Source organism: Telmatherina bonti (assembly GCF_933228915.1).
Source record: "Telmatherina bonti genome assembly, chromosome: 18".
NCBI lineage: Eukaryota > Metazoa > Chordata > Actinopteri > Atheriniformes > Telmatherinidae > Telmatherina > Telmatherina bonti.
Window position 1 is genome coordinate 23,482,127 of NC_136616.1, and position 22,435 is coordinate 23,504,561.

General features: G+C 38.8%; 1 protein-coding gene across 4 annotated transcripts in view; it reads left to right on the plus strand.

Moving 5' to 3' along the window:
• Positions 1-11,030: 11,030 nt before the first annotated feature.
• LOC306769091 (receptor-type tyrosine-protein phosphatase delta) overlaps positions 11,031-22,435 on the plus strand; it is a 128,501-nt gene continuing 117,096 nt past the window's right edge. For all 4 annotated transcript variants that reach the window (XM_079257606.1, XM_079257607.1, XM_079257609.1 and 1 more), the window contains exon 1: positions 11,031-11,383. The gene's annotated coding sequence lies outside the window, so the exon portion shown is untranslated. The remainder of the gene's footprint in view (positions 11,384-22,435) is intronic.

Genomic DNA, 22,435 nt, shown 5'->3' on the forward strand with positions numbered 1-22,435 from the left:
ACATCACACCTCTTATTGCATTACTGAATTCAAGGCATAAAACTGCATGAGTCATCTTTATATGAATGAATGAGAGAGGGGCAGCAAATGGCAGAGAGAGAGTTGCAGATGTGGTAATGTTGACAGCATGACAAAAATCTGACAAATTTCCTCAATGATTTTGGTGATTTCATAGACTTTGATAACACATGCATTAAGGACTGTCCATGACCTATATGCCCTACACTTAAGTAGCTTTGCTAGCCCCCAACTTTGAATTGGAGGAAGCTTTGTCAGCTTCCACCCATCAATTCTCCTCCTCCTCCTACCTTCCACACTGGCATAGAAGGGCATCGGAGGTGTGAAATTGATGAAGGTGTGCTTGTGAAAATGTCAGCAGGGGATCATTGGCCAGAGAAAGACAGGGACTGTGTGTGAGTATATTTTGGGGGTGAAGGGGGGGGTTGACAGATAGGAGTGGCAAACACTCTTTTTCATGAACACTGAACTGTAAAATGGAGGACCGTGTGCAAACAATGGCCATGATCAATCGGCTATGGTGAGAGGTTTCTCAAAAATGCCCGGTGCCCCAAACGCGCTGAGATGAGGGGCGGGGAGCAAGAGGAATGGAGGGAAACCGAGTGACGTACAGAAAGGTATACAGAAATGTATGTGTCACTATTGGTTTGGAAGAGAAAGTTGGAAGATAGATGTAGAAAAGTGACAAAAAATTGGCTAATTAAGAGAGATAATTGAAACTGATTCCAGAATATGTGCTGTTTTTTGTTTTTTTTACAAAGAACATTTAATAGTAAGGGAAGTGGAGGGAGATGAGGAAATGGGAAGTTAAAAATTCTGATCAGACAAAAAGGGAAAACAGCAAGGAAGCAAAACAAAGAAAACACGAGAGAACCTGATTATGGCACAATTTGCTTTTACACACTTAAAAATGTTCACAAACCAAATTGTGGGAAGAGTACACTTTACAAATCTGTATCACAAACCCTTGCATGGTCCTTGACCTTTGTCATTTTTAGTGCTGTATTAAAACTGTAAACTGAGTAGGAAGTTTTCACTTTGTGTTTACTTATTCTATCTTTTAACTGTTAAAACAAAGAGAGGAAGAAAAAAAAATTTACAGATACTCGCTGGAGGCCAATGGCAATATCTTGTCTGACAACCTTGAACTGCTAATATGCAGCAAAGAGCTCAAACCACGTTTTTTTTTTTTTTTTCTTTTACAGTCTGTAAATGTATTGCTGTATAAATTAAAAGGATTGGTATCCAACTAAATTGTTGTTGATTAATATTATATAGAAAGGTCAACTCCTGTGTCTCTCTTGCTATTTCCTTGAGCCATTCCTCAGTATTTCTGCACTAAAGTGTGCTGATGGGAGTCAATTGCAGACATTATAGAGGAAAGAAATATATGTTGAAGTGATCTGGATTTGAATGGAAACATCATGAAAGTATAGAAAACTTATGCATTTCCTTGTGAATACTTCTCTCACAGCTGAAAAAGTAACTTTGTGCTGACTGAGGAGTCATAAAGTGAAAATCTGGCACGATCAGTTTTGGGGAAAAAGTTAGTCTCATTTGTTTTCTAGTATCTTCTTATTTTGTCTCAGTTGTGTGATCATAGTATTGATACCCGTGCATGGGCTCTTTGTTCATCGCTTAACACACATTCGCATAGGAATTTGAGTTGTTTCAGTGGACAGATGCCCTGTGCCAGGTTCCACAGAGTGACTGTCAAGCTAGAATTGACACAATCTGTCTAAACTCTTTTTCCCTGGCTGCCTTTATCTTTGTCTTTGTCTCTGTGCGGAGGCTGTTTTGCACCATGGCTGCTCATGCCATCCCAGTTGATCTGTTAATGGACTTAATTGCTTTTCAGCTCATTGCATCTCATGCTAGCACTAAACTAAATCAAACCGAGGTCCCATCCATAAGCCACATCGCAAATCTGATTCCTGTTGACATCATAATAAGGTGATATTGACTACTCATGACTCAGCAATTCCAACAAAGATGAGTAAGCATGTAGTCCGTGTCATAGTGTGCCCTGTGACAAACAGAACTGTTCGGGTCACAAAAGAGTTGAAGCTGCACCTCCTTAAGACCGCAGCTTTTTTGCATTGTCATTGTTTATATGCATGTGACCCTCCCTGTAGCAGGAAATATATTATGAACTGCAACGTATGGATAATAAAACCAAATAGTAATAGATTATCTTTTCCTTTCTGTAGTTGCTTTGCTTTATGTTTACATGTGGTGCATCAAATCAGACATGAAACACATACTTCCAGGAAGCTGCTCTAACAGGAGGCTGGCAACACCAGAAGTAATACTCAATGTATTGCTTTAAGGCACTCCAGGTTAACTTATCCTGGTCCGACACTGCAAAGGTTCAGTGTGTATTTAAGAATTTATGTGTCAGTGCTTTTCTCACTGTTTTGAAGTGGGGAAGACACAGCTGAGAAATATCTGTTACATAAAATGTGCCAAATCTTAATAGCATTTTATTCAAACTGCAATGATATTTGGGAGGAGTTGTCTGTCCACATTACCTGCATCAGTCAAATCTGATCAAATAATATTCATGTAGAGATGTTTTTTAAAGATAAAGTGAATTTTCGGTGTTTTAATCCACAAAGGAAGTCCTATCTGATTGTTACACAAAGGCTCTTTAGTAAATGATGATCTTTTTCTTAGGTATATGTGATTAATAACATCCACTTTTCACTTGTTGTCGTTCAACAACAATTTAAGGTTCAGGAAATTCTCAAGGGGGTCATTGGAAAACATAAATGGGGATAATTTAATGATCTGGTTTCAGGAGAGTTTAAGATTGTTTTGCCTTGAGGGGACATGTGAAACAACAGTGTAGTCGTCAAGTTAAGTAGGTCAGTAAGTAATGTATAACTGTAGGCGTTCACAGTGATTGTGTAAGGCTCTGTATACAACTGTCTGGCATCTAACCAATAAATTAACCACTTGTTAATCCTGTACATAATTATAGCAATCAATCTCACCCTCCTACTTAACAATCACTTTAGCCAGATCATAAAATCTCGTTCTGTCTGTGATGAACTGTGTGGCTATTAAGTCTTCCAATTTTAACTAAACTTTAATTGCTCATGAAAGCCTGACTGTACATTTAGTCGTCCATCATGACACAATATCTTGACAAATTCGGAGAGAGAAGAGAAGGATCAGATTTCTCAGGCAAGGATCAGAGTTAGGTGTTGGTTTACATTTTTCATGCCTCGGAGATGTGTTGAAAATCACCTTGGCATTTCTTGCTCTAAGCCCTCCTCCTCACACCCTCACCCCCCTTATTCTTCACTGCTTGGGCAGCGGCCATAAACAAGTCGATCTCCATCCGTCTCAACGCATTGGATTAGATTTATCCGCTTAAGATAGATTGTTATCCCAAAGAGCATGAGTCTCGCTTGATGGGGAAATTAATTTTACGATGACTGGTTTACTTGATCAGGGTTGCAGGGTAGGTAGGGACTATAAATGTATCAACTCTGAGGTGTGAGGAGCTAAAAAAAAAAAATCCTTTTTTTTCTGGATTCGAACGGGTTGTCCCTTTTCTCTTCATACTGTTTGCTGTTTTCTTTACATCATATAAACTAGGATATTTCAAAAAGTGCCAGTAAGTTGTCAGGGGTAAAAAGTCCTGTGCTCCAGGCTATGGAAAGACAGACGGTAAATAACGCTGCTTTTATTCACATTGGTCAGTTTACCACAAAATGCCAGATTGTCAGATTTCTTTTTCATGCATTATTATAAATAAGCTGTGTGATTACATAGAAAGGGCAACTTATCAAGAATCAAAATGTTTTCAGCGAAGGAAAAGATTGTTTTTAAAGTAGGTGTCAGCCCTCCACACATAAAGCTCTACACCGCTACGGTAGTTATTGGATTGACTAACAAAAGAACTGATCCCTGCCTGTTGAGCAACAAAATCCAGTCTGAGCCTGCAGTGCAGATTCAGCTGACTGGCATTACCGAGGGCTACTTTAGGTAGACTAAAGGCAAACCTCTTTTCTTGCAGCTAATAGGGTCAGTCATCTTGTTTTTCTATGATGATTATTTTTGTTTACCTTTGAGTCTTCCTTCATAATATAGACTGGCAGACAGTCACAACACTGGAGCTTGTGAAAAGATATCCTAATCAATTCATGAATTAACCTTTATCAGCACTTTTTATTACAGACAAGGTCATCATGGGTGAAATTAAGTAAATAATAAGATTAACAACTTGGGCCAAATGAACTGTCAAGACCAATACTAGTGCAAACTAAATTATTTACAGTGTTTTTAAGAGTCAGCAGTCATGCTAGTTTATCTGTAAGGCTCACATGGTTGCTGCTAAATCATGCTTACTATTACAATGCATGATTATGCTATGCATTATGACTGCATTTACACTGGTCTCATGATTTGAGTCAGTTACAATTATCTTGTCAATGATTCGATTCCAATCTATTCTGCAAAGCATCATGATGCATCATGTTGCATCTTCAATTTTATTCAGTACTACACATTGCTGCTTTCTTCATCAATGAATACAAACCGTCAGATAATTATGAACTCCTTGTTTATTTATAATTATTTTGGAAATCAATATGAATGTCCTGTTATTTTCAAACATCACAAACATGTAAACTATTGTGCTACTTTTCACTTTATTGCTAACTTTATTATTCCACTGCTGGAAAGATAAAGAAACATCATTACTTTGCACTGACGTTCTCTTATAAAAAAAAAATTTTAAAAATGGCTGAGCCACCCCCTAGTGGCGGAATCTTTTGCAGTAAAGCAGTATGTTTTTTCCCTTTAGTCTTTCCATAGTCAGCTAAGGCAGAATCTGAAAGTTAAGATGTTTTTCATGTTCTCTTTTATGGCCAGAAACATTTGACTGAAAATACTTGTGTCAATTTTCAATTCACCATGGAGATTATTGGTGCAGTAAACATTTGTTGATGGACAAAGTTGTTTTAATCTCTTTAGTCTGTTCATGCATGCTAACTGCTAGCTTGTTCATGGTATTTTCCATAGACATTAGCCTAAAGCTAATGTATAGTTTTTCATACATTTTGATTTGTAATCTTAATTGACTGTATGGGGACAATGAGGATATTTCCAATGAGAAACGGATGTATTTTCTGTCTCTGCTTAGTTTTACAGTTATCCCAAGTAAAGGTTTAAAAACCGATTCAGCCTTGGGTCTTTCTTGAGACTATCATCTCTCCACCGAGTTGTTGCAGCAGGCTAGATCACCTGACACACACGCAAGCAGCAGCAGACTATATACTTCACTTATAATCGAATATGTTTTGTTGCTGACCGCATCAAAATGGATTGTAGAAATGATTAAATTCAATATCCCTTCTAAGCAGTTATGGTGTTGCCCATTGTGCGTAATGTTGGTTTAGTGTAGCCTTTACTAATCAGCACTAAATGCAAAGTACAGCTAAGGCTGATGGGATTATTGCTTGTTCATGTAGCTGCCTATTTATGCATAAGATGATTGTACAAAAACTAAATAAATAAATCATCAAAATGATTACATTTTGGATATTTCACTTTGTTTTGAGCATTTCCACAGGTGTAACTGGGACAGTATTTGTGCATCTAGAACACTGAGTGACCTCATTATTGAAAATGGATTTCAAAATGTCATTTTGCTACCTTTGTTTAATTGTCTATTGAAAAACACAAAAAAGGGGGGAGGGGGTGTAAAGGAATTAACAGAATTTCAAAGCAGTGAGAATATACAGTGCTAATTAGCTCTGTCAAGCCAGAATAATCCCAAAAGACTGACTGTGTAGGCAGGTACACAGTGAAACACACACATCAAAAGATTTGCCTACATTATTAATCCAAAGCAAATGCATATTGATAACCTTTGACATGTTTTGTTGCATCTGAATCACATTTACGCAAAAAAATGTCAATTAATGCTACACTTTGCATGACCTCACATGCATATGGAAGTAAACATGCACATGGCAGTATACCATACATTCTTAACACACTTAATGTCACCATAGTGTCACTGTTTACAGCAAAGAAAATAGCTTTCAAACAAGCTTTTTTAAATGAATGTTGTGTTTTTAAGAGTACTAATAGGAACACTTTTTTTTTTCTCAGATTACCAAAAACGTTTTCATTCTTGAATCCTTGTAGAGATTGAATTGTGTAGAGACTACCACGTACCATTAGGCGACAAAGTTCAAATATCACAGGGTAGCAGAGCAGACTCTTGATAAATCTTACCCTTTCCCCCATTTGTCAACAAGCGCTGCTGGATTGTAGCTTTGGATGTTGCCAAGCACATGAGAGCACAAGGTTAGATGTGGAGCGAGCTGTAAATCTAATCACCTATGTCATCTTATTCTTGTGAGAGCATTGTTGAGTGATATAAGAACATTTTAAAATGTATTTACAAAAGGTCAAAGGGGCTGAGTTGCAAGTTTGAAAATATCTTTTGAATACTATCTCAGGTTTGTCAAGAGGAATATTCAGTGTTTAAATGTTATGGAATTGCGTATCTTCTTTATACCATAACAGTGTTCCAACCTTCAGTCCATACTACTGATAAAAACAAATATTTTCTAAACATTTAACTGTTGTGATAGTATAACCAGGCATCTGTGATCCATGGTACATTCTACCTTCATATATAGCCATCACACTCCCATACCACTTTCTCAAAGCAAGCCGTCAAGGGTAATCGTTCACATAACAGTAATTTCTTCAAGTTTCCCCATTGTTCATTGTCACAAAATGCACGCTTTCTTCTGGCCTATGTATCTACATGCAAAGACTATCAAATTCTGCCCCGAGAAAACGGAGCCGGGTATAATTTGCAGGTATAAATCACCATCCCGGTTACTCAATCAGATATATGTCATATCTGAGTGCAGGTAAGAAAACAGATCTGCTGACTGTAGTAGTATGTCTCTGTTTCTCAGAGTACTATTGTTAGATGCAAGATGTTCGTGTCTTCAGGGGTAGGCAGTACATCACAGGGTTTGGGCTGCTGCCACGAAAGTAAGTTTCCTCAAAACACAATTGGTCATAGACATCTGTCTCCCTGGGTCAATGCCGTTATTTTTCCCCAGCCCTATATCAGAGGAGCATGAACTTGACTGTGTTATCACAAAACACCATTATATCCCAAGTGTTGTGCAACATTCCATTTATTCAGTGTCATGGATGTGAATGAATCAGGTCTTGGAATCATTACACACAATGTGTAACAATTATACAAGGGTTAAGAGTTTACTGCTTTCTTTAGAGTACACAATTCAGAATGTGTTTCCTACATGCAAAAAGCATGATAAATTAACAAAATGGTACATGGAGAGACAGATACACACACATTTAAATCTAGTCTGACATTAAAATCAATACCATATCCCTGCAGGGGCTTTCAATATGTCTGTGGCTTTTAGTGATGGGTTTACAGTAACCTTATTGAATGCTCTTTTTTTTCCCTTTTTTTTTTTATTTAATAGTGTGACATTACTATTATGAGTCTATGCTTTCTCTGCTTTGCCTTTCCTCTGCTTGGGTGCAGTGGTGAAAAGTAACCAAATGCTCAAATATGGCAGAAAAAATGTCCCTCTGCTTGATCTGCAATATATTGTTCTAATTCTTAATTTGTTGGAAGTTTTTGGAAAATGTCAAGCTTGTTTGAAAAATTATTGGCAGTTGAGCCATTTGTCTATGATGGGTTTGCATCAAATCAATGGATTTGAGCTGACTGGTTAATAGCTTTTGGCAAAACCAGTTGGGCAAAGCACAAAGTATTTATTGTATTCTGTCCTCTTTTTCTATGGTGTTCTTTAAATTAAATTAAGCCTTTAGCTTTTTGTTTTAACTGAAGCAATGGACATCCATTCTCATAGTTACCTCAGCAAATGAGCCAATGCTTCTGAGTTTATGTTGCTCTTGTAGATTAAAAAAAAGAAGAAAAAAAAAAAAACTTCATACAGTTCCCACAATTAGACTGTTCTTGAAATACTAATGATAATTAATTATTTTCAGCAACTGACAGTAAAATAAATAAAAAAGAAAAACATGTTTGAATTATCGTTTTGAGTTGGTTATTCCAATTCTTTTTTGTCTTTCAGCCTGTAGTGCAAACTCAGCCATTTTATGGTCCTGCCATGGATAGACTGTCCATCAGGCACGACGAGCAATTTCCCTGTGGGTTGACATGTTTTTTGGGCCAACACAGTTATTTTTATTGATCTGCGTGGTCTACAAAATCATCACATAAATGGCCCTACTAAGAGTGGATCAGCTCGCTCGAGTTTTTTTAAAACACCACCTCCCTTCTCTGTTGTCCCTGTCCGCAAGTAGTCAGAACAGAAGTTTCTCCCATGAAACACAAGGCTGAACCAATGAGATCCTCTCTGGTTCTGTGCCAGCAGATGCACCTACCTGTCAGAACTGAAGACAGAAAACAGTGCAGATGCAGAGAAACCAAAACTGAGAGGGAAAAAAAAGTAAAAGACACTTCGAAAACACCAAATATTATTGACAGATTTACTGTAGTGGGACATTCATCAGCTGCCGTGGATGATAACGATGATGTTAAAGTGGTAAACTGCATGGCTTTCACTTCACTGAGGTGTTTTAAGTAAAGAGACTCAGGAAATCTGAGCCATACAAGCTAGCTAGCAGTGCACATGCTAGCTGTTTACATAGTTATGTTGAAGTGATAACACATCAGTAAAAAAGCTGATTAATTTCCACATTTGTTTGTCTTGTTACATTTATGGAATTAGTTGATGACATCAGTGTTTCCCCCAGAACAGCTGGTTGAATGGTTGTGTTCACAGGATAAAACAGCAGATTCTAAACTTAATTCTTGTGTGTCTTGTTGAACTAAAATATCTTACTGAGAGTGAAAACATGATCTTTCAATCTTTTATTTATCAAAATTAATCTTATCATAGAATCTAATAATTTCGGGCAACTATTATGTTAAAAGAAATCTTCATTCAGTCTTTGTTCAACCTGATTAGATACCATCTCCAAAGAGGAGAGCTGTCAAAAGACAAAGAAACTGTTTCTATTCTTTGTCCAGGAACTGTTTCCATCTGATCCATCCCTTCTCATGTCTGTTTTTTCCATTTACTTCTCCTGAAAAAAAAATACTGCTCTAATACTCATAATTAGGCTGGCCTATAGATTTATATTTAATTTCCAGAGTACAACTTTTTGAAGCATTTACTGTGCTTTCTGCCAACACTCTGCATGGTTCTAGTGGATCAAGGAGATGTACTGTTAATATACACATTTGAGGAAGAACAAAGATTTTTGGTGTCAATGATCTTGTCTGGCCAAAATACTGGCATACTACATAGTTTTTTTGTTGTTGTTGTTTTTTTTGTCCTTTTTTGTCACTAACTCAGTCCACAAATCTCCCAGTGTATCAGAGAATATCAGTTTCTGAGAGATTGCAGGTGTGAACCCAAATTGAGCACCACTGGAAATGTGTTATGCAGCATAACATCAAAACAAAAAATAACATAAACCATCAAAACTACCAAAACTGCAACAACAGAGTTAGCTAAACTTTTTGGAAGACAAGTTGTACATGTGTACAAACCTATGACTACATCCATGATGTCACCTTATCTGCTAAAGACAGGAGACGCCAAAAGAGCAATTGGGAGGAATATGGATTTAAATTGGCTTTGACAGATGATTTCCTTCATTATAACCATGTTTGTTTTTGTTTAAAATTAATTATTGACGTCAGAAACTCCTTACTGCCCTCTGGTGGACCTGTTTTTATAACCATGTTAACATAAAACACGGATGGGGAGTCTGGACAGTGATGTTTGAAATTCACATACTTTTTTACATCTTTAAAGTGATCATAAGTAGGCTCTGTTTTCAGCATTGCAGCCATTTACAAGATAATCTTAAAGATAGACTGATATTAAATTTAGTCTACTTTAATTGTACTCATATAGAATTTCTAACTTGTTATTTTAACATTCATCATTGTCTTCAATAGCTTTCATGAGCATGAAGAATGTTCTCCAAGTTTCACCCTGCTACTGAACTCACTAACTTTGTGCTTCTTTAGCATGTTTGCATTTATGCAAATAATGAAAAGACAACATGCTGCTTGCATCTACACAAAGGACTGAACCAACAACACGCCTAAGACTTTAAAGTAGCACAAATACACTGACACATATGGCCCGAAAATGAATTTACACTCTCACGATTTCATGTCTGACAATAATTAGGAGGTCAGACCTATGTAAACACCCACCCACAAGAGCATACAGGAACACGCGCGCACACACACACACACACACACACAGGCATTGTTTAAATTGCTCGTGAGAACTCTTGACATAATTCATTCTTTAGCCCTTTTCCATTGCCTTAGCCATCAAAACTTAATGTTTGACCCTAACCCTTGCCCTAAAACTTATCATAACCTTATGCTAACCCTCACCCGAAATTCAAGTCTTAACCTTAAATAAAAAGAACACACACTTTTTTACCCATGGGGACAAAATTACAATTCCCTTGTTTACAGTAAGGCTCCATAAACTAGTATGCAGTCAGGCTTTGGTCCCCATCTTGACACACACACACACACACACACACACACACACACACACACACACACACACACACTCATCTCTGAAACAAATCTAGTGTATGTTCACATTCCAAGGAGTATTTGCATGTTTTGTTTTTTTTTTTTTTTTGGGGGGGGGGGGGGGGGGGGTTGGAGGAGAACTGCCAAAAGGGACCCCGTAGAGTGACGTCACCCCCCCCCAGCTCATCAACCATACCCACGCACGGAAACACACTACAGTCCGGGCTCGGGTCTCGGCAGCGAGAGAAAAAGAGAGAGACAGGAACAGGGAGGGAGTGAGAGAAGGTGGGAGCGACTGAGCGGGAGGGAGGGCTGAATGTCCCAGTCACACCGCACTCTCCAAACACAACCACAGTCTCGCCACGTCCAATACAGTGAAGATCTGACGAGCCCAACACAGCAGACCCAAGACAGAGATTATAACACACACACACACACCACATGTGCGCGGTTTCTACCCAGTCCGCCTGACAATCGCCAGTCAACGCGCTGGTAACGGACAACCCAAAGGAAGAGACGACCAAACGTTTTGGAGGGAGAGAAGACCTGAAGACGGATTTTTCTTTCTTTATCTTTTCTTTTTTTCCTTTTTTTTTTTTTTTGTTTTTGCTCCACGTTACTTGATTTCCCCAGGACTCGACTGCCATTAGGCTACTGGATGTAAAACAAACTCTCGACTGCTGTTTACACAGAGCAAAAGAAAGGAGAAACTGAGTTTCAAACTGACTGCAAAATGATGATAAGGTAAGACTGTTGACGAGCCTGTGAGTTTGGAAAGTGAAGTCGCTGCCGCAGTGATTTCAGGTGTGCGCAGAGCCTCTCCAACTTGCTCGCAGTATTCTTATATTAATGACATTAATTCTCCTGATGAATACCGGCTGTGTTGGTGGATTTAATGAAACAGACGCCTATCATCTTGTTTATTTTAACGCACAGTTTATTATTTTAAATGCGCGAAACCTTTCAGATGTCGGGCTGTGACAGAGACGCAACGACTAAAAACAATTCATAACTCGATCTTTGTCTGTAATGTGCGGCTGAAATGTATGTTGAAGCAAACGGGATGAAAACAGCACCCGCTGTCTTCTTATTGCGTTTTGGTTAAGCCAGTAACACCGGCTCCGCGTAATGGCTTTAAAAATAACAAATGCGTCCAGTTTACACGTTTTTTTTTCTTCCTTTATTTCTTACTTTTCTTCGTTTCCTTTTTCTTTTAGCTCAACTTTCGGCTGTCATGTAAATATAGTCCATGTAAAACATCCTTTTAGAGTTGTGGAAACCTTTTCAGAGACTGGATTGTGAAGAATTTTCAAAGTGCATTCCTGCAACTCTCCAGAGATCCTCCATCCACCGTGTCTTATTTTAGATCATGTTTTTATTTTGGTCGTCGGCTTCGAGTTGACTGTGCTTTTTAAAGAGCTGGCATATTTTTGTTAAAGTCTGTGAAATATCAGACAGGCGGAGAGCTGGACAGTCACGCAAATGTACGGTCAATCGGGTGAAAGTGAAGCTTTATCTCCAGTAGAAGCGCATGCCACCTGTGCTCAGTGTGCCATTTGAGCCACTAGGGGACTCATTCTCCCAAGCCTATGAGCAGAATGCAGTAGATGAGGAGGTATAAGCCAGAAAAAAAGGGGGGGGGGATAAATAAGTGTATAAGAGACTAAGTTAATCAAATTATTTGGGAAAAAAATCAGAAATTGTTTTGGTGATTTTCAAAGATCAGTCTAATTATGTGGTCATGCGCTTTTTAAAGATTAAAAAAGTCAACATTACATGTTTGTACAGATTATTCACATTAAAGATGTATATTTTTTGTTAAAACCAAATGAAAAGGCAGTTAAATAAGGGCAGAGTAAGTTTGTCATGTGTTTTAAAGGCCAGTAGATGTGTGTGTGTGTGTGTGTGTGTTTAAACATGCAAATCTGTGAGCATGTGTTTGCTCAAGCATTTCCAAGTTTCTAACAAGTAAGCACCTTGGGAAAGCACACCCCAGCATCATCCGCTGTCTTCCATGTTTTACAGTTTCGGGCTCAAACAATTAGCGCTTGCCCAATTTTGACACGGTGCAATTAATGCTGCCACCACAACTTCGATTTCCAATTCTGCTGTTGCTACAGCAGCTCCCAAAAGAGGGCAAAAAGGATACGCACCGAGGTGTGTGTTTAGTTTAAGTGCTCCTATCCAAAGTCGGTGAAGGGAACAAGTGTCTCAGTCATCATAAAGCGCCTCTGACGCAGCCATCTTCACTCAAAACTATCCATTTTCATGTGTTATTTTCAGATCCTCAAAACTCAAAATATATAACTTTAGTCATTGACTTTGAGGTACACAGTGGGAAAAAATAAATCTGTTATAAAGAGCAGGATTCAAAGTGGAAGCTTTTTTTGTGTCACTCACTTGTGTGTGTACTGTGGGTCTGTATCCAAGTCATTAAACTGGGAAATAATAAGTGTTAAAAAGTAGCTCTAAGAGATTCAGGACATTTTGTGTGCTTGCCAATCCTCTACTTCCGCTCTCATCTGTGTTTAAAGCTAATTTTGAATCATATCCTACTTTATTTTAGTGTCTGGAAAAGGCAGAAAAGTTTTAAACATAAATGTTAGACAGGAGTTGGTCATCTCTTTAAAATATCTGGTTTTCAAATGAGAAAAAAAGAAAATACACACATCTACTCTGCTATGAGGTTTTCTTACACCAGAAAACATGTTCGTTCAATGCTAAAAATCTCGTAGCTCGCAGTTTATTTGGTGGAACAAAGGCATTTGGAAAGACCATGCGAGCTTGAAATATTTTCTTATCCGTGTCCCTCTCAGGCACTGAGCCAAGCCCTCTCAGAAACAAGTGTGCCTCCACCTCACAGCCTCATTCTCTTCGCACAGCCAAGTAGCTCTGAGTCACAGGTTTATTTTCAAGAGTATGGGGGAAAAATAAAGGAGAGTAAAGGAGGAAAAAAAGTTTTTTTTCTGTCGTTCTGTGTACGTACACATGTGTTTGCAAGCTTGTGTTTGTGAGCACCGCTTCAGGAATTCCAAGGCCGAGGCCTCTATTACAAGTGTGGAATGAGAAATCAACACTTACATTACAAAAATAAATACGTAAACATAAAGGCCACAATTATCAGGCGCCGTGGTGTTGGAACTGGAGGATATGGAGTGCCAATAGGTCTGTTAGCAATCACCCCCCCCTTCACTGCCTGCCCTCTGTAATCCAGTGGGTGTATTCTAGTTTATTTTGTACCAGCAATGGTCCTTAACAGCTACCCACTGACTGGCAGGCTGGCTTGCTTGTTGGCAAGGGTGGGTGGTTGGCGGATGTAGTAGAAAAGTTTGACTGGAAGATGTCATATCCAGGGTTAACAAGGTGTATGGGCATGTGTCACACTTTTTGTATACTGCACAATTAAGTTTCCTCCTGTAAATCAGCTGACGTGTGCTCGTGCTTCAGGGGCCTTTCAGCCGACTACAAAACTCCCTTCAGAGACGCCAGCTTGATGCAATGTGACAAATGAGAAAGCAGTTTGATTTTGCACAACACTGAACTGCATCACAGCATAATGAAGTGATCAGGACTTTACCCTTGGTTCACTTTGGCCCTGGTCCCGCTGTGTTTTTCCCCCTCTATTCAATCGCTTCACTCACTTATTTACTTGGCAAGCATTTCCTCCTGTAACCTCTAGTACTGCATAACTATCGTCAAGGGTGGGTTGCTTGATAAAAACCACCGCTACGGGGCATTGGTTTTACACATAAGGGAACGCTGACAGTTTTCTTTTCTTTTTTTTTATTGATATTCAAGTTGCCACTCGGTTGGAATAATAAGAAGCCTATTTTCACGCCCAGGCAAAAATCACCTCTGCTGTCCATCACGCTGTCAGGGCAGAAAGCTGAGGCGTAAATATTATTGGCAGTGGAGGGAACACAAGGCTACAGCTGAGCTTGTTCTTTCCTGTTAACTCTTATTTTCCTCTTTTGCTACACTTTTTTTCTCTCCCTTTCATTTTTATCTCTTGGTCACAAGTGGGTCTTATAAAAATGATGAGTCACAAAAAAGGAGGGAAAAAAAGACCTTCACTTTCTCATTTTGATTACACCACATGTATCTCTTGTGAAATTCACTTCAATGTCCTATAACACAAAAGGCACAGCTTGATTTTGAACCTGGTTGAACATGTGTTGCCTGGAGGCTGTGCCTCCAGATCTTGCATGTAGGGGGAGTACCGGTGTGACAGAAATGGGGGGGGGGGCTGCTTTTTCTGCCGCAGCTGCTTGCGGATTGGGTTTCAGAAGATATGATAGATGCCAAACGCCTGTAGCCAGTTGTGAAGACATAAGCAGCGAGCGAGTACGCTGGTATGGATTTGGATCAGGGCCAGTGGCACTAGCAAAAGATGGTAATTCTGTCCTTGACCTCCATTTTGGATCATCCGTCATGTAGTCGCTAACAGTCTGTCACTATGAACACCTTGAGAGAGTTAGGGCTAAATTCCAGAAAACTAAAAGCAGCAATCAAAGATAATAACTCCAGTTTAAAATGTTGCAAAGGGAACAGGATGATATTACTCAAGATTTCCCTCAGAGCTGCATCCTAAAATATTTTGCTTTATGCCATCGCCATTGTCATATTTTCTCTTATCTTAATTTTTTGAAAGACTGAGAGCAGAATCCTCTGAGGTTCATTTGAATAACTGGCAAAATGAGGAAATAAAGGCTGAGGGAAGAAATGGAAGTGACGGGCGGCTCTGTGCATTCATGTCACACAGCTTTATCAAATTATTCCACAATAGCAGCCACACAAGTGATGGAATTTCAATTAAAGTATGACAGTTTTAGAATTTGTTTCTGCTCACCAGAGAGTAAGTGAAGGCTGTGTTTCATGTGGTGGGAGCTGCTGGAGTGGAAGACATATATACCAGGTTATATTCTCTATCCACTCCCCCACCGATTTACTCATGTCATTCCATGAAAAGGGAATGACTGGGCAAAAAAAAAAAAAAAAAAAAGCAAAAAAAAAAAACAATTCACTAATCGCAAATAAAAGTCTTTACTTCAGAGGTAGCATGTGGTTAGAGTCTGCAAATGGGAGGAGGTGATGTGATATAGGTCCGGGCAGCACAAAGCAAAATATGGGGGCTTTGGCTTATAAGCTCCTTCCGAGAACAATTATACTACCTGCTGGGCAAAATATAAGGGTGCAAGTGGGAGGCTTAGCTCAGACTGGTGGCTACTTCATAAACTGAAAAAGTGTTACAAATATGTGACCCTTAGTGACCATAAACTGTTTATGGGCTGATTTTGAGGCACTTATATGCGCACATACAAGTTTGTTCTTACAAGGAAAAGGTTGTGAAAGATAAAAACGGAATTACGGTTTCAAGCAAATGACATAGAATAGTTTGCTGCAGCAGAAGCTCATAAGCATAATCATTTGCATAGACTAAACCGGAAATGAAAAGAATCTTATCCTAAACAAAGCTCAAGATTAATATTTGTTGTCCATTTGCATTTTCCAGATTCCGACTGAATTGGCAAAGGGGAAAGAATTCCATTAAAAAGTGCAGTGACATTGCCACATAGCAATTTCACGAATGAGAAATGCATTTAATAGGGGATGGACTTTTCATAATTTGGAAGTGTTTCCCCAAGTCGTGCCAAAGCTTTTCAAGTGTTGTAATAAGGTCCGATGCCCCCGGTCCACTTTGAGACATTCACATATGTATCCATTTTTTCTGCCAAAGCAAGAAATATAGCTAAAAAAAGAGTGTATTTGGACAGATTATAAATAATTGGTCATTATTATTCCTTATTTGTTCTGTATGTTTAATACTGAAATTAAATTCCTGCATCTCTACAAGGTTAGGAGTCAATGTTTAAATTCTGCGTAACCCTGGCATTCTCTCTCTACTCAATCTGCAATTATCGCTAGCTGCTTTGAAGAAGCCAGGCGGAACTAAAATGACTTTTCATGTCCGGTATAATGACTGCCATTTGGAAGCAGACATGGGGAGAGAGGGCGAGAAAGACAGAGCTACAGAGGAGAGAATGGAAAAAAAAAATGGAGGGAGGGGCAGTGGGAGGGGGAGAAGGGGGACAATCAGTGGATGAAAATGGCTTAGGTCACCTTTGGTTGTGCCTATACAGCCCAAACCAACCACCTTTCATTCCTCCCAGATGAAACTACCACATTCCATGTCTTTTCATTCCTCTCAGTGCTTCTTGCTGAAATTCTCACCCTCTTCTCCCTTTTTCTCAGTCTTTCTTGCCATTGGTCACCATTCATTTGCCTTCAAAGAAAGCTTAGCAGCTTAAATGTGGATTACAAGATGAACTGCACAGAGTGCAATGCCGTATATTCTCTTTAGGGTGGGCCACTCCTGCCAAAGGCCAGGGCTGAGTGCCATCACCTGGGCTAGCAGTCAGCTATCTTTTACAGTTTTCACGTTAATGAGGCCAGACAGTCAGGGATGAAGTTATAGCGCAGGCTGGATGCTGTGTTGGTAATCTATTATTTAGAATCTCATGGGGCGGCTGGTCTCAAGAATTTCATGCATGCATTTTGCAAAGCAAATGGTAGCCCAGAGGAAACACAAAGCTGTGCGGGAAATAAATGAGTGGCTGTTAGACATTAGTGTGAGGAGCAGCAGCATTCCCTTGTCCTGCCTATTTGCAACATGCCAAAATCTGAAAGCAAATATTTTGATATTTTGTCTTTCTTTTTTTTTTCCATCACACTAGAATTGAAATGTTGCTAATATGGATGCGCTTGAGTATTGCTGGTGATGCTGACAATTTCATTCACTACAATATTCTCAATTTTTTTTTTGTCTTTTCCCACCTTTTTGTTTTCATATTCCCTTCCTTGTTGTGATATTTTTAGCGATGACAGATGAAAGTTGTGCTCAGGTCTTCAAACAACCGACAGAAGAATGGGTATAGCTTTCTGCTCCCTTTTCATGTATATTTTAGGAACTATTTCAGAGGAGTTTCTGAGAGTTGCATCACTCTGTTATGGATAACACTGCACAGATGGGGCTTGTTTATATTTAGGTGGGCTAGAAACTATGGCATGGATGACCCCTCCATTTCCCCACAATATATTTATAGTTTAAAATTCTTTATCAAACACATTTCTGCAAAGTTGATTTTAATCAAAGCATGTGTACACACCTAAAAAAAAAAGACATGTTTCCACAAAATAAGGAAACAAAAACTCAGTATCATGAAACTTCTAAAGTTCCCTTTACCCTACAACAGAGGTGGCCAGCCAGTCCTTGCAGGGACACAATCTTGCAGGTTTTCAATGTTTCCCTGCTCCAACAAGCCCAACTCAAATGATTAAGTCGCTATGAAGAACTTCATAGTCAGTTGGATCCATTTACTGTCAGTCAACTGTCTTGAAGCAGGGATACATTGGAAGCATGCTGGACAGCGGCCTTTGAGGTCAGACTTTGGACACCCCTGGTGTAGTGCAATTGACTATATTTGGCACTGGACATACTGAAATCTGCTGAGATAAGATGGCAACAGTTAAACATAGAGAGGCAGTTTTAGCCAGAGTTGTTGAGCAGACTTGGGTCGCTCTAAAATGAACTTCATGCAGAATGGCTTCAAGACACTAGAAATAGCACAGAGTGACGGATTGCATAAATAAGCTACACATACCAAACCCTGTGAAGTCACCATGTTATGCACGATTCCATATATAAAGATCTACGTCATAATAATTTTATTTTCAGATTTTGCCATAGTGTGAAATTTCTCACATATAGATAGCACATGCTTAAAAGGTCCAGGGTGTCGGATGCAGTGACATCTAGTGGCATGAACAGCAACAAAATAAATATCTTTTCCTGAACTGATATGGCTACAGAACCATGGAAGACCAAATCTTGAGCTTTTTGTGCCTTTGGGTTTGTGCTGTAGTCTAAGAGCAAGAGCCCAGAAAATGGTGAGGAAATGAGAAGGTTGCCTCTTCGGTATTTCCCACTAATGAAAACCTAGCTGTTGGCAATATCAATATCTGCTAATATGCAAGTTGTCAACTCATACAAGTTAGATAGAAATTGCTTGTCCCATACTTGATTATTCAAAACACCACAAATCACACTTTCAAAACAAATAAACAACCCTTTCTAACAACATTATTTATTTTATTTACTGACCTAAGTATTTCATAAAGACACAGGCCATGATGGAGACCAGTTCTAGTGCCACAAAGCTTGAACTGTATCATCATCCAACCATGAAGTCCCTAAACCCTGCACAGCATATTAAACTAGAGTTTTTCTGATCTCTAATCCCAGGAGTGTCCACAAAATTTCTCAATCTTTTCACAAGAAGCCCATGTCAGATGTCAAGCATTGCAACCCTAGCCGCCACTCTAAATCCTCTACCTATACCTACCTTGTCCTAGCATGTGTTCTCTCATGTCGATCTACCCCAAAGAAACATTCCAGGAGAGTTTTAGTGTTGCTGTAACTGGACACCATTACCATTTGCTTGTGAGAAAAAGAAAAAAAAGTTTGCATAGTGGGATTTGGAAAGTTTTAGTTTTTTTCCATACAATCATTCATGGTTCAGCATTAAATACCTAATAGATTAGATCATGCAAATCTGTCAATTAAACCTGACAACATTTCCCAAGAAAGCAAACACTGGCAAAATCTTTGGCATGAGTAAGTGTTTACAATACGAGTTCAATTTTTCCAATTAAGTACATAGCAGATAAAGAACTGCACATGCAAGTTATATATATATAGTGTGTGTGTGTGTGTGTGTGTGTGTAAATGAGTCAGAAATTGGAACCAAATCGGGTAAAGTCTAAAGACCAGAATATAAAGAATATGATAATATTTGGACTCTGTTCATGGCTGTAGTTGAAACTTGAGGTTTAGACAGTAAAATGCCTTATTAAGTTTAAGTATCGTCCGTATTTGATGTCTTGCCTCAGGTCTGGACTTGGAAGAAAGGTGTCAATTACAACATGTTTTATTTTAAAACTGTCTTAACTCAATAATACAGTTAATACGCATGAAAAAAATGTGCAGCTGGCTGGCAATTTAGCCACTGATGCTGGCCGTCACCCCTCAAGCTTTTAATATTGCAAATGGATTTTCCTTTCACTGGAGTTGCTTTTCATTCCTGTGACAGTCCAGGAATGTGTGTGTGTGTGTGTGTGTGTTCTACAGTACTGGTCTCTTTGTGTCACAGTCTATAGAAAGGTTCATTTGGTAGCCATGAAAACACATTACAATGTAATCCCTTCTTCCCCTTCCTTCTGCTCTCCTGTCTTCCCACCCTCTGCCGTTATTTGGAAACCATCCCGACCGTCTATTGTGATAAGCTAAACACAAAGCTGTGAGGAGGATGTCCTGCGCTAGCTGCTAGCCATATTGTTGTCTTGTTCCTCGGCTTGGATTGCCAGCCTGCGTAACACAGCACCAGGGAATTAACCTCTGCTGCTGCTTCTTTCATATCTTATGAATTTGAGCAACAGCCACACCAGCAGAACTGCATGGGGAAATGTACTGTAAATGTTTGCCAATTTACTAACGGCTTCTCTCTGGCCCAACTGCTTAAAAAAACACCGGGAATGTGATAAACAACTCGGCCTCTCTTGCTTATGGCTGCCTCCTGAGCAACCTTTACAGAAATAAAAGGGCATGACATTTTTAAAAGACAAGTTAGTCAACGCCAAAGTGGGAAGTTAAATAAAAGAGAGTGTAGTTCATTGAATTGGACATTACTGCACTGTCACAGTTTGTGACCTTTTCCGTTTGTTCTGACAAGACTGGGTTTCACTCTGTCAAAATGGCCTATGCCGTTTGCAAGCCATTCCTCCCTTCCTGTCCCTTGTATTTTTTTTTTCTTTTTTTATATCTGCCATCTGCAGTGACTGCATGAAGCCACAGCTTCTGTGTCATCAGTGACAACGCTCACATGCACACTGGGACTGAACAAGAGAGGAGAGGAAGGGAGAGGGAGACAGAAGAGAGAGTGAAAAGAGAGAGCTCACTTCATTCTTTAGTTGCGTCTCTAAATGTCCCTGCGGACATCATTACCCAGGCACCCTAAGAAATCTCACTTGTTTGCTCTTGGAAACATGTAAAAAATGTTTGTAGTCCCTTTTATGTCTCTAAAGCAGCAAAAAGTGCTTCTTTAGGCTACTCAAAATCTCTTTTTAGTGTAGGACGAGGCACGTTGAATGGAGTCAGAGATGGGTTTCTTAACAGTACGACAGGTTTGATCTGTTCTGTATGTGCTAAACTAATGGATCTGATGGTTTTACATCAAACAATACAACAAGATTAAAGAACATTCTCATTTAAACCAAACCTTACTTTGGGGCTTTGGGCTTGTATTTATTTTAATTAGAAATGTATTGAAAGTTTTAAGTAAAGTAAATTGACTGCCTATTTAAATTGTGGCACTGTACTGGACGGTGGTCTGACTGGTTAATTTAACAAAGGTTATACATTTCAGAATTTAGTCATCCTTTTTTCTTTATGACACAAGTCCTTGAATTAATTGCCATTTTTATGAAGATAACATTTTCTTTAATTTATAGACACATTTAAATGACATATTCAGCATTTACTGGAGGATTGGGGGTAATTTCTGACTAAATTAAATCCAAAGGTAAAAATCTACAGCATCTCCGAATAAAAACACGGCAGGAGGGGTGATTATCTTTGTAAATTAGCTCACTCATTTAGAGCTCTGTAGATGCAGATGCCTCTGTTCAATGGAAGCCTATTATTCCAAACGACTCTCATTAAGGCATGGTGAAATAAGGCAAGCTGTGGAAGCGGTGAAATAAAATCTTTAGACTGGCTGTGCAGAACTCGGCAGCAGTGAGCTATACACTGTCTTCATTAAGTGCGCTGACGTCAGGAGTGAAATGCAGAAAATGACTGTGTAAAAGGAAAATTGTATGCAGCTGATTTCGAACTCTTATGCCCTATAGGAGGTTATTTGCCATTTGTGCTCAGAGCCGAGGAGAACCGACAATAGTATGAACTTAATGAGTGAGTTTATTAAAAAAAAAAAAAAAAGTTAAAAAAAAAAAAAATCTAACGCTGAGCTTTAAGACTCACAGCTGAACTGTAATTTTTGTATTTCATCGCAGACCTGCTGTTTAGAGGGTCTTTTGAACGGCATTCATTATGAGCCACTTTCCTGTTTAGTCAAGCTCAACAACCATACTCAATTTTACGCAATACAAAGAGATCCAGATCACTGTCTTTCATGACAACAGTTCCAAAAGTTAATTTGAAAAAAAAACTAAAGAAAAAAAAAAACAAAACATCTATCTGATTTCTATTTTATAGTTATCCTTAAAATAAAAAATCCATCTAGCTATGTCTTGACGCAACAAGCAAAAACCTTGGACCTATGTGAACTCTGTATATCACAGAGTATTTTCCACCTGCTCTTCTTTCAAGTGATCAGTTTGTATTTCTCTTCACAAATGTGTATTTGAAGTCAACTAAGGACATGGAGTTGATCATATGGACATGACTTGTTCTATTTTTAAGTACAAGTGCACAAATGAACTGACCCATAATTTAAGTGCAAAATATGAGTAGATCCCTTTACCTGTAATGGAGGTAGTGGAGGATGTTGTAAATAATCAAAAACAGTTTGTTTTAACATAGTAAATCCAGTTTATCCAATCTATTTTTCTCATTGGGTACATTGAAGTTCAAGTATATCTTTGTGTTACTGAACAACCAGATTAAATGACGGTAAAGGGCCACTCGACTACACAGAATCTGGATTTATTCGTTGTTTACCC